This window comes from Dermacentor albipictus, chromosome 7 (genome assembly GCF_038994185.2).
Source record: "Dermacentor albipictus isolate Rhodes 1998 colony chromosome 7, USDA_Dalb.pri_finalv2, whole genome shotgun sequence".
Classification (NCBI taxonomy): Eukaryota; Metazoa; Arthropoda; class Arachnida; order Ixodida; family Ixodidae; genus Dermacentor; species Dermacentor albipictus.
The window spans coordinates 103,455,374-103,465,615 of record NC_091827.1 but is presented as its reverse complement, the minus strand read 5'-3'; positions in this window follow the sequence as shown (position 1 = coordinate 103,465,615).

Here is a 10,242-nt window from a genome sequence, read left to right as displayed (position 1 = left end):
CCCCCCCCCCCCTTCTACGATGCAGTGTGCCGGACAACAGCAGCCACAGCAGCAGCAGCAGCAATGGGAAAGTAGAAGCAAGAGGCAAAGCAAGCTTCGCTTTAAGACTACAGAAGCGTTGTTCGGCGGTAAGACACTGTTTTGGAAGCCATCAATGTTAATGACCATATGAGTTTGTTCTGGATCGCAAATGGCAAATACGTTAGAGTGTATTACTGTGGTGTTTGCTAAGTTTTCAGTAGGCACAGGGACTTCTTTTACATTTTCTTTAAGAAGTCGGAGTGTATGCTTAGTGGAGGCAATGATATGTATAATATGAGTATACGCTTGACCTAACATTGATGCCAAGGTACTTGTAAGTTGTGGTGAGTTCTACAGTGCCGTTATCAAGAAAGTAAGCGCTTGTAATTATTTACCTATTGGTAAAAGGTGTGAGCTTAGTTTTGGGAATAGTTATTGGCATTTACAAACTTGTCCACCATGCACATCACTTCTAGGTCACTTTCTAGCAATCGTTGAAAACTGCTACGTGTTACACGTCGATGAAGTACGCAATCGTCTACAAACAGCAAGAATTTGCACGTCCAGGGACTGGGTAGAACATTATTATAGATTAGAAAAAGCAAAGGTGCAAATAAGATGCATGTGGAATCCCAGACGTAAAATCAGCATAAGATGAGTTTGAATGGTGAAGTAATGTGAACTGATTGCTTGATGAGAGAAAATTCGCGATTCATGCGATTTTATAATTGTGAATGTGAAGTTGTACAAGTTTAAATACCAATCTGTGGTGTGAAGAGTGATCAAATGCCTTAAAATCTAACCATATTACATGAACTAGAAACCCAGCTTCTATCAGTGCGTGTATGTCATTATAAACACGGCAAGTTGAGTGTCGCTTTAATAACGCTAACGAAAACCATGCTGATGCTTCACAATAGTATTATGGTTTTTTGGGTACTTTAAGAGTTGAGTGTGTATGATGTGTGCGTGTAATTTAAAATAGTGATGGGTAAGGAGATGACATGATAATTCCGCGGAGAAACATGATCACCTGATTAGAAAATGGGTAACATTTTAATACTGCTTTAGTCATTAGGAATGCAGACAGCTGTTAGTGAATAACATTGGCGGGTTAACAAGTACGCTAAACCCGCAACGTTGCATTCATGATTATGGCCTACGTCGCGCAGAAAAATATCGTTTGAGTGCCATGCTGATTGTTTGGTGACGGGAATTTTTCGTACTGATGATGATTGCATAGTTTTTGTAGAAAGCGATAACCACATTCAAAACATGGTGAATGTCCTAACGCATTTCGAGAAATAGGCCATAGACTTCAATTTACGTGCGTGTTTCCTAGCCAAACAGAACTCCAGGTCCTCGACTTGACTTTGCGATCTGAAGCCGCACACGTTTGTTGGATGTACGCTCCAACGTTGGTCAAGCCCCAGTTAAATTTCATGTTTGCGCATTTTGAACTAGTAAAAAAGGGGGTCGCAACATCATTTTCGCACTCGGCAATTTCGACATCCTGTTTTTCACGCCATAGATGGAAGTTCTTGCAAGCACATTGGTTACCTGAAGACAGCATATTTCCCGCTTCCATTCTTGTAACTGCCTCAGCGCGTTTGTTGAACAAGTTGAAAAGTAAAGCCTCCTGAGCTAATCAGCCTGTTGCGTCACAGAGCGAGCGCAGAAGAATTGCTGTAATTCCTTATGTGCACTCGATTTCGCACAGAATAATGAATGCCTCCACGCATTATAGCGTTGATGTTGTATTTTTCCGATGGCAAGAACGTTGGTGGTCTACGCGATGCGATTGATAGGCGTGCAATGACTTGCGCTTGAGCGAGTGAACACGCTTGCACTCTTAAGCGTGGTAATAAGCACTCTGACTGTTCTTCCGCAGTGGTGTACATGACGCATTGCCCGTCGTGTGGTGGCGTCTACACGCAAGAGATTGGCCGGTGTGTACAAGGCAACAGGAGCATGTCACTTCATTAAAGGGAATGGTATCTTCGCATCTTGCCAGCCATTGTCGTGATTGCGGCTGCACGCCTTCTTTTGAAGTTTCGTCAATCACCATGAAACACTACCATCAGCGCACATGCGAAATTTCTGACGCATATAAGAAAGTCAAGAACAAGATGGTGCATAAGTACGTCGTTGTTTTTTATGAAACGAACAGATCGCCTTCAATGATTGCTCGCGAATATGTAATAATTTTTTGCACTTGATACACACGACTTTGATAATCACTGACTGACCCTTTTGGTCCAATAAAGTATTTCCTTTGTTAGACTAGTGCTCGTCCTGTATTCATTCTCATGTTTCCTCTCTACGTGCGCTGACCAAGAATGGGCAGCTTGCACCTCACCCGCTTTCCAACCCTTCAGGGGTCAGCGTGTGTACACCCGAGAATAAGTGTTCAAGTAAGTATAGCCACGTTTGCTTGTACAAACCAACTGCCTTCAAGAAGCGCATTACAACTTTGTGGCTTCGTCCGTATCCAATGTATCGGCCAAGCTGTCAGGACCTTTTTTTTGAGAATAAAGCGGCTGTTGGCAGCCCTATTGCCGAATAACTCCTGCCGAATGCCTGGGCCATACTGAAAGTGAAGTCTCCACGCCATCGTTGTCGCACAACTGTCGTTGCTGCTAGCTGCTGGCTAGTGTTGCGCGGTGGTGAGAGCCGGGCTTGGCGCAAATGAATGAATGAATAAAGCCTTTATTTTAAGGAAGGGGACTCTATCATCCACTCTTGGGGATTAGGTGGAAAAGGAACCTTGGTTGCCTGACTGTTGGCTGACGCACATTTTCATCTGTCTTGTCTTTGGTATTCCGCTTTATGAATACTCTGGTATTGTTCGGTACATGCTCACTTGCATAGCTCTCGCGTGAGCTCGTCGGTCCCTCCTACACAATTCGAAATAGGCCACTTTCTCTGCCATATGTCGTAGTGGCTTTCTCTGTTTCAGGGTTAGCTTGTATTTGGTTGTATTTCCTAGGGTTGTAATCGCTTCGTGCAGGAAATATATAGTGTCGAATCCTCCTTGCGAAAAAGCTGCGCAACTCCAAGTGAGGTGTTGCAAATCCGTTACGCGTCAACTACGGCAAAGTGGCAGGTTTCCTCCACAACCAAGAATGCGTGTGGATACATACGCAGATTATGGACAGCTGCCATGAAACGCTGGAGGACTTGCTTTCGCAATCACGAATTTTCAAAATAGACAGACCGGTACAGCTGAGCAATGTCGAAGAGTTTGATTAGATTGCGGTGAAATGCCAAAAGTGTCTCGTGCACTGAGTGCATTTTAAGAGAGCCCAAGGTGGTCAAAAATTCACATTCGCAAAACCACGACCTCACAATGAGATCATGGTTCTCGCACGTAAAGCCCCAGAATTTCATTTAACATGAATAGCTCATTCTTCCAGGTTACTCGCACACTGGCTTGTTATTCCCCCAAAGATGTAACTGCAACTCGATGCGAGAGCCAAGAAGCTGTTCAAGAATTACTTTCAACAACGGCACTTTACTCCGGTCTGCAGAGCTCGTTTTCTGTTTGTGTATGACGTGATGTACTCTTCGCTTACTTTATTTAGCACTTTTCGAGCGGGTGAACGTCGCTTTTATTCGTGATACCATTGCGATTAGTAGCAAAGTTTTTATACGTTTATTTCAGCAATTTTTAGAGTGCACCGAGTCTCACAGCAGGAGCCCCTCCCACTTCCAGTAGCTGCTGGTGCTCAGAGCGGATTTTCCTTGCCTGTACGAATAACAACTCGCACATCACCGCCTTCCCCGAATGAGCGAATATAAATATTCAGTTGTAGAATATTTTTGCGATATTGAAGAAATAATCTCAGGACGTGTAAATAGAGCCCACCCTTACATCATAGAACAGGTTGGAGAAAAGCATGGGAATGTAAACAAAGTAAAAAGACCGGAACATTCTCATTAGGAGCAAGGAATTAATTCTCCTTGAATCTCGGCTGCACTTGGCATCTCCGAAACAAAGAGCGCCTTGGAGCAGCTCGCAGCGCCAACTTATTGCCCTCGAATGCAATGGTGGCCTCTCGAGCGGGGCTGCTCCGGGTGCTTAAGAAAGAAGTTTCCCACAATTTCGTTCAAACCGGCACGAGGGCGGGCGCCCCGTGGAGGCCATGTTGTTGACAGTGCTTGGTTTTAACGCAGCTGGATTTTTGCAGTACCCTTAAAGCCGCCTCAGTACGTATTCTCTTTCTCTTCCCGGCATGTTTACGCGCTATCGTGCATCTTTGTTGAGAGTGGATGCGAAATGTGTAGCGCAAAGGAAATGCTTGCATTTGCTCCTGCCACTGCATGTGGTCTGCGCATGTGCTTGGTTGGATGATGTTTATTTATTTATTTATTTATTTATTTATTTATTTATTTATTTATTTATTTATTTATTTACTCATTCATGTACCTATAAGTATCTTCAGGACAAGAGGGGTGTTGCAGAAATGGGTGGGCATATCTAATAACAATACATTGAAATACAAATATTACGTCAGCACAAATTCTTGAAGCAAATTTTTTATATCACTAGGATTTCAGTTGAAAACTATGGAGAGATTCAAGTGGTTCCGGCCACTGCATGTTTGAGAAATGAGAGGGCTGGTTAGTACGAGAGCAATGAACAGACACTTCAAGACAATGGTCGATATCACATGAGTTGAATGAAGGATTGGAATTTTATTTAACGATAAGGATTGTGATAATAAATCACGCAAAATCAAGCGATACAAGCATTTTTTCTACGTGGGGAAAGCAAGTAGGCACGTGACGCTGATGTTATATAGGATATGCTATAAATAGGACAGTAATTAGTGGATATAGAAAACGTGTGCTAAAGTTCTATACCGATTTGAAGTGACTAGTGTGACTTGGAATCAATTGATCCCACGCAGCAGATGCATATTTTTGTTACCAACGAACGAAAGGATTATGAAGGAGTTTAGTAGAAAAAGTGGTCACTGAAAAATTACGGCGTAAGCATCGAAGCATGCCATTAGTATTATTACCAAAATATTAGGTTGTTGAGTGCTAAAAGTGGTATGCGTTTGTATTGGCTCCTGTCAGTATTTGTAAACAGCCACTTCCTAGACAACGGAAAAGTACATGTCGCACTTGAAAGCACTGGTTCTTACGCGCAATTCTCATTACGTTGCACTTCTTGGCACTTAGTTTTCTTTTCCATATGTTACACCAAGCAGTATTATTCCTAACGTCAGACAGCGGTAGTAACGCATCAGTACTAGAGGAAATCGCGCAGTATACTACACAGTCGTCCGCAAAGAGTCTAATGGAACATGTGAAATCTTCTCACAGATCGTTTGTATAACTGAGGCAAAAGAAACCGTCCAAAGATGGGGCCCTATAACGTAAAGCTATTTCAATATGTTTTCATTCAAATGTCCCAACGTCAAATTTGCGTAACCGCCGACGCAAGCATCGGGCAGTCACCTGCAGGGTTGTCTGAAAAGACCAATGAAACGCTCTCCTCGTTCATAGGAGGTGACTTTTGCTTGATTGAAGAATGAATAACATTGGCTACACTGAGCGGCTTCTCTTATCTAATTGGCTGACAAGAGGCGAGGAGCACGCTCAAGTGGAGAGCGATTCGGTGCGGCCGAGTCTCTGCACTGAAAATCGATAACCGGACGAAGAGGGTGGTGCCGGCGTCTTTGATTGCTCCACTCTTCCTTACTTAGTTTGCAGTGGCTCATCGTAAATCGCAGCGGCATGCAACGGAAGCTTAAGAATGACGCTAATAGGGATCCTCAGCTCAGAATCGTTGGCATAACGAGTTTGTAAACATGCCGAAAGTGCTCGAAAACGTTACACGGCCTGACAACAAGCTTTATAATACGAAAATAAACCCATGCTCTCTGGCAGGTTCAAGTAGCCAGTGCCTGAGCGATCGGCGGCGGCATCTTTTAGGCCTTTAGGAATGAGGCAGCCTGTGGCTATTCCAAAGAAAATTCTGTTTTGTTCGGCATATTCATGTATCTTTAACGCGTAAACGTTACTTTGACGCGGTGAGTTCTTGCAGTTTTGTGATGTCGCGTGACAGGCAGGTGAAGTGGGTGCAGCCCAAAAACTTTTGACCAGTAGCCGAGGGCTAACGGTGAAAAGGCGTCGAATCAGAAATAACTATTTTTTCTTTTGTTCGGTCAAATCATGCATAAGCAGTGTTTGTCCGCCATATCAGATGGGGAGCTATCGCCGTTTTTGTCACGTCGCGTGATAGACAGGCGAAGAGGGGGGGGGGGGTCGAAAAAGTTTTTGACCAATCGCAGAGGGTTGATTGCAGAATCGGCATCAAAAAGTTTGGAATAGTTTTACGCTATGCACCCATGGAACCTTTCGCCACACCTAAATTCACAGGTCAGATATAATAAACGTTATGCTTTCAGCTAAAATTTGGTGTCGGCTGAACAAAACGTCTTCTTTTTATCCATGCAAGTAAGTACCCAGGGTGAAAGTATAGCCTACTGAGCTAAAGATAAAGTATTTCGTGGCACAAAATGTCAGCAGCTTCGAAACAAGTTAAAACTGTGCAACCGATATAAGATCCCGAGTCTAGCGCTAATGAGCGGTCATTCGTAAATGAAAAATTGTGTTCAACAATAACATGGCTTACGGAAGCCGTGCGGAGGAAACCTAAAAAAATATAATTAGCTTCGAAAATGCAACCAGATAATCGTAGTCGAGGGTTCAACGAAATAACATAAGTCGAGGATGACACATACTGAAACAATGAGCACTGGCGAAAAAAAATCGAGAAGAATAAAAAAATAAACAAGAAAACAATGGTTAAATGATTTTTCTTCATTTTTACCTATTTTTTGCAACTGTTCTTGTCTGCTTCAGAAGGTAACCAGATAACAATAAATTATTGCTCAAAACTGTTACAAGGGACACTAGTTTGTAGCATTTGTTCGTATGTTAGCGCAGAATGAATATCTCCAGATTTGGACTGTGGAACCACGAAGCACAGTTGGGAGCACAGGGGGTTTTCATTTGTATATCCCTTCATTTGAACTATTCCATCGTTTCTCATCCCTCTTCCTCACCTCTTAAGCCTCTTACTTGCAAATGCCTCAACCCAGAGACACGCCAGAAGAAAAATTTGCCACAGATGGTCCCCTCTGTGGACAAGCGGCCCTGGTCACTAGAAAAGGTGGTCACGTGGAGGGGTTTATAATTACTGCCATGACGCTCAGCTTGTTCTCATCGAATGCTTACCGCTAGGGTTCGCTCACCATAGTCGTCAACATTTCTGTCATAAAATCCCACAGTCAGCCGTCGGGGTCTAGATTCAGTGCGGTTCCACCACATCGGTGCACAACAGTGAAATGTTCTAGTTTATGTAAGCTCTATAAATACGCTAACAGAAAACAAAATCGTTGAATAAAGACAAAAGAGCCAAACCAAAGCAATGGAATCTGCATAAGCAGCAGACCGCCAGTGGCACTCATTTTGCTACAAGAACCTGTGCTCAGTATGACGATGTCTGTTGGGGTTCATCTACAAACTGCATTTATAGGCTTTCCCGTGGTAATGTCTATATCACGTTTATCTAACTGCTCAGCGGGAGTGAAATTTATGGCTCCCCTCGAGAAAACAGATTATGGACATCCCACCCACACGGTGCAATCTTATAAGCGTAGCGTTCATGAAGTGGGTAAATAAATGGCATGCAACTGATTGTATCTGGCATAATGTTTTGCATCTTAAGGATTACCTGCCTCCTAGTAATGCTGACAAGACGCGGACACGTCCACCCTCCCCCCCTCCACCACGTGACCCATGTCACAGCGCATATTACTGTTCCCGAGATTGGCCGCCTTTGCTATCGCATTGCAGCCATTCTCGGCGCGCCGACTAACGCTGGGCCATGGTAGCCATAGTGAAACAGTAAACTTCGCCTTACTTGGCGAAATACCGACCCTAAAAAAAATGGAATAGAAATGTATGCAGTTTACGGTGAAGTTGTTAGCCTATAGTTGGCCGGGAGTTTTCGGGTCTGTAAGCAAAAGCAAATTGAACCGCCAAAAAGCGCACATTTCCTTAGGAATCAGGCATAAAACACACCAGTATGCATTTCAATACAAAAAAGCGCCAAACAAACGTCAAAACCACACGAAGGAGAATGCGCCTGTAAACAATGTGAGGCCCTTTCCTTCTCCCCGCGTGCCATGACCGGTAAAGATTATGGTTGCATAAGTTGCTCCGATGGGAAAGGGACAACAGCAGCCTACGAATGAATGAATGATGTCACAGAAGTTCTTATTTAGAAGGGACACCTGCCTAGTAACTCATTCAGTTCATTCTAAGACCGCAATGCATCGACTACGCAAAGTTAAGACTCCCGAAGAGCAGCTTGAATACGATGTGCGTCGAAGAGTGCAAAACTGTAATGCTGTACAATGATTCGTGCTAAAAGTAGGCAGAATAATCAAACACTTCATATCCCCATCGACAGCATTTGAGTGGTTTTCTAACAGCTTCGCTGGCCATCCATTTTCACATGGTCAAGATAGCGAGCCAATTTGTTTAAAAATTGCGCTATTGATGAAATATATTTGCTTCAGTTAGAAGTTTAGGCATCTTTTGTTTTTTCACACAGTAATTCAGTATAAAACAAGGCCAGGAGCCAGGATACCAGTCAAGGTAGTAAATACGTCCTGTTTATCATCTATTGGGCAAAAGGCGGCGGCACCCTGCCATGACCTAAACATTTTCCGACAGGGCTCGCAAAGCAAGCTTTGCTTTACTAATGTTGCAATTGTTACTTAAGCAGTGTGAGTGTTCATTTTTGTTGCCTTTTTCCGATACGCTGGAAGACTAGTTGTTGCAGCAACACCTACTTAAACTCTGGTGAACGCTGTCAGCCTTAGGTACCACCAGGTAAAAGTATTCCTCTACATGTAGATTGTCACATCCAGGTCAATAGTAGCATGATACTCTACCCACCGTATTTAAAACAGAATTCCGTACGCTTGATAGACATATCTAGCATAACTTTAGTGAATCCTCAGACTCTAAAGTCCTTTTGGTCAAGCTTCTCAACGGGTTCAAAGAACAAATTCCACCTTTTCACATTCCACAATTCACGGTCCAGTGAACCTGATTCTGGTGCTTTTAAAGAGTAAGCTCATGAACCTCCTATCACGGTGGTCTTACCCACTGTCGAAATAAATATATTGAAGTGCATTTTAATAAATATGGTACCATTGCAAAGTATTTGTAGTCTATACATTTTATTACTGCAAAAGCTCAACAAATATGAAAGAATTCGTCCCAGGATCTTGTTGCGTCTTGTGATACATTTGTTGTCTCCTCTTGTGCTCATTTGTGTAAAACATAATGAAAAGTTTGATTAGACGTCGTAAAATTACATTCCCGGTTTTAATCTCAAAATTTGCCAACAGAATCTTACAACGGATAACACTATTTTCAGTAACCCTCCATAACCCTCCCTAATAGTACATCTCATAATTCGGTTACACCAGGCTTAATATTTGTAATAAAACTGATATAATGAGTATGACAAGGTAGCCATCCTTTGTCATTGTCACTTAATCCTCCTCTTCACTCTCAACCATATTCCCCCTTTTTCTTCCTTACACTCCTACTCTTTTGAACCTCACCCCTCCGGGGGATGATATGGAAGGACGTTGCTCACAGCTGCAACCTCTGGTTGTCTACTTTTCATATACACAACAGTAGTAGGTACACCTTGCTTCAAACACGTCTTCACGACCTGGAACGAACGAAGTCGTTTAACTAAATATCAGGTATATGTCCACGTTATCTCTTGTCCAAGTGGCGTTTCCCCGCTTCGTGATAACTGCCGCGCTCTTCGTTGGTTCTTAGTCGTTCAGTCAGATGCACTGTGTACGAAATTCCAAGCTCCTGGTCAGCGGACACCTTCGGCACTCCACCAAACGGGACGAAGTGCGGGCTACATTAAAGGCTTATGGTGTGTGTCTTGTTATGGTGAACAACGGTTGCTTCTAGGCAGCACTTCTATCCTCCTCGGAAGTTTGGACACATTAACAAGAACAGATTTATGTCACAAATAGCTCTCTCCGCCAATCCATTGTCTAGGGCCTGATATGGAGAACATCGCTGCTGCAGAACCCGACTACTGTCAGCCCAGTGTTGAAATTTGTTGCTCATGAATACACGTTCATTACTGAGACTACG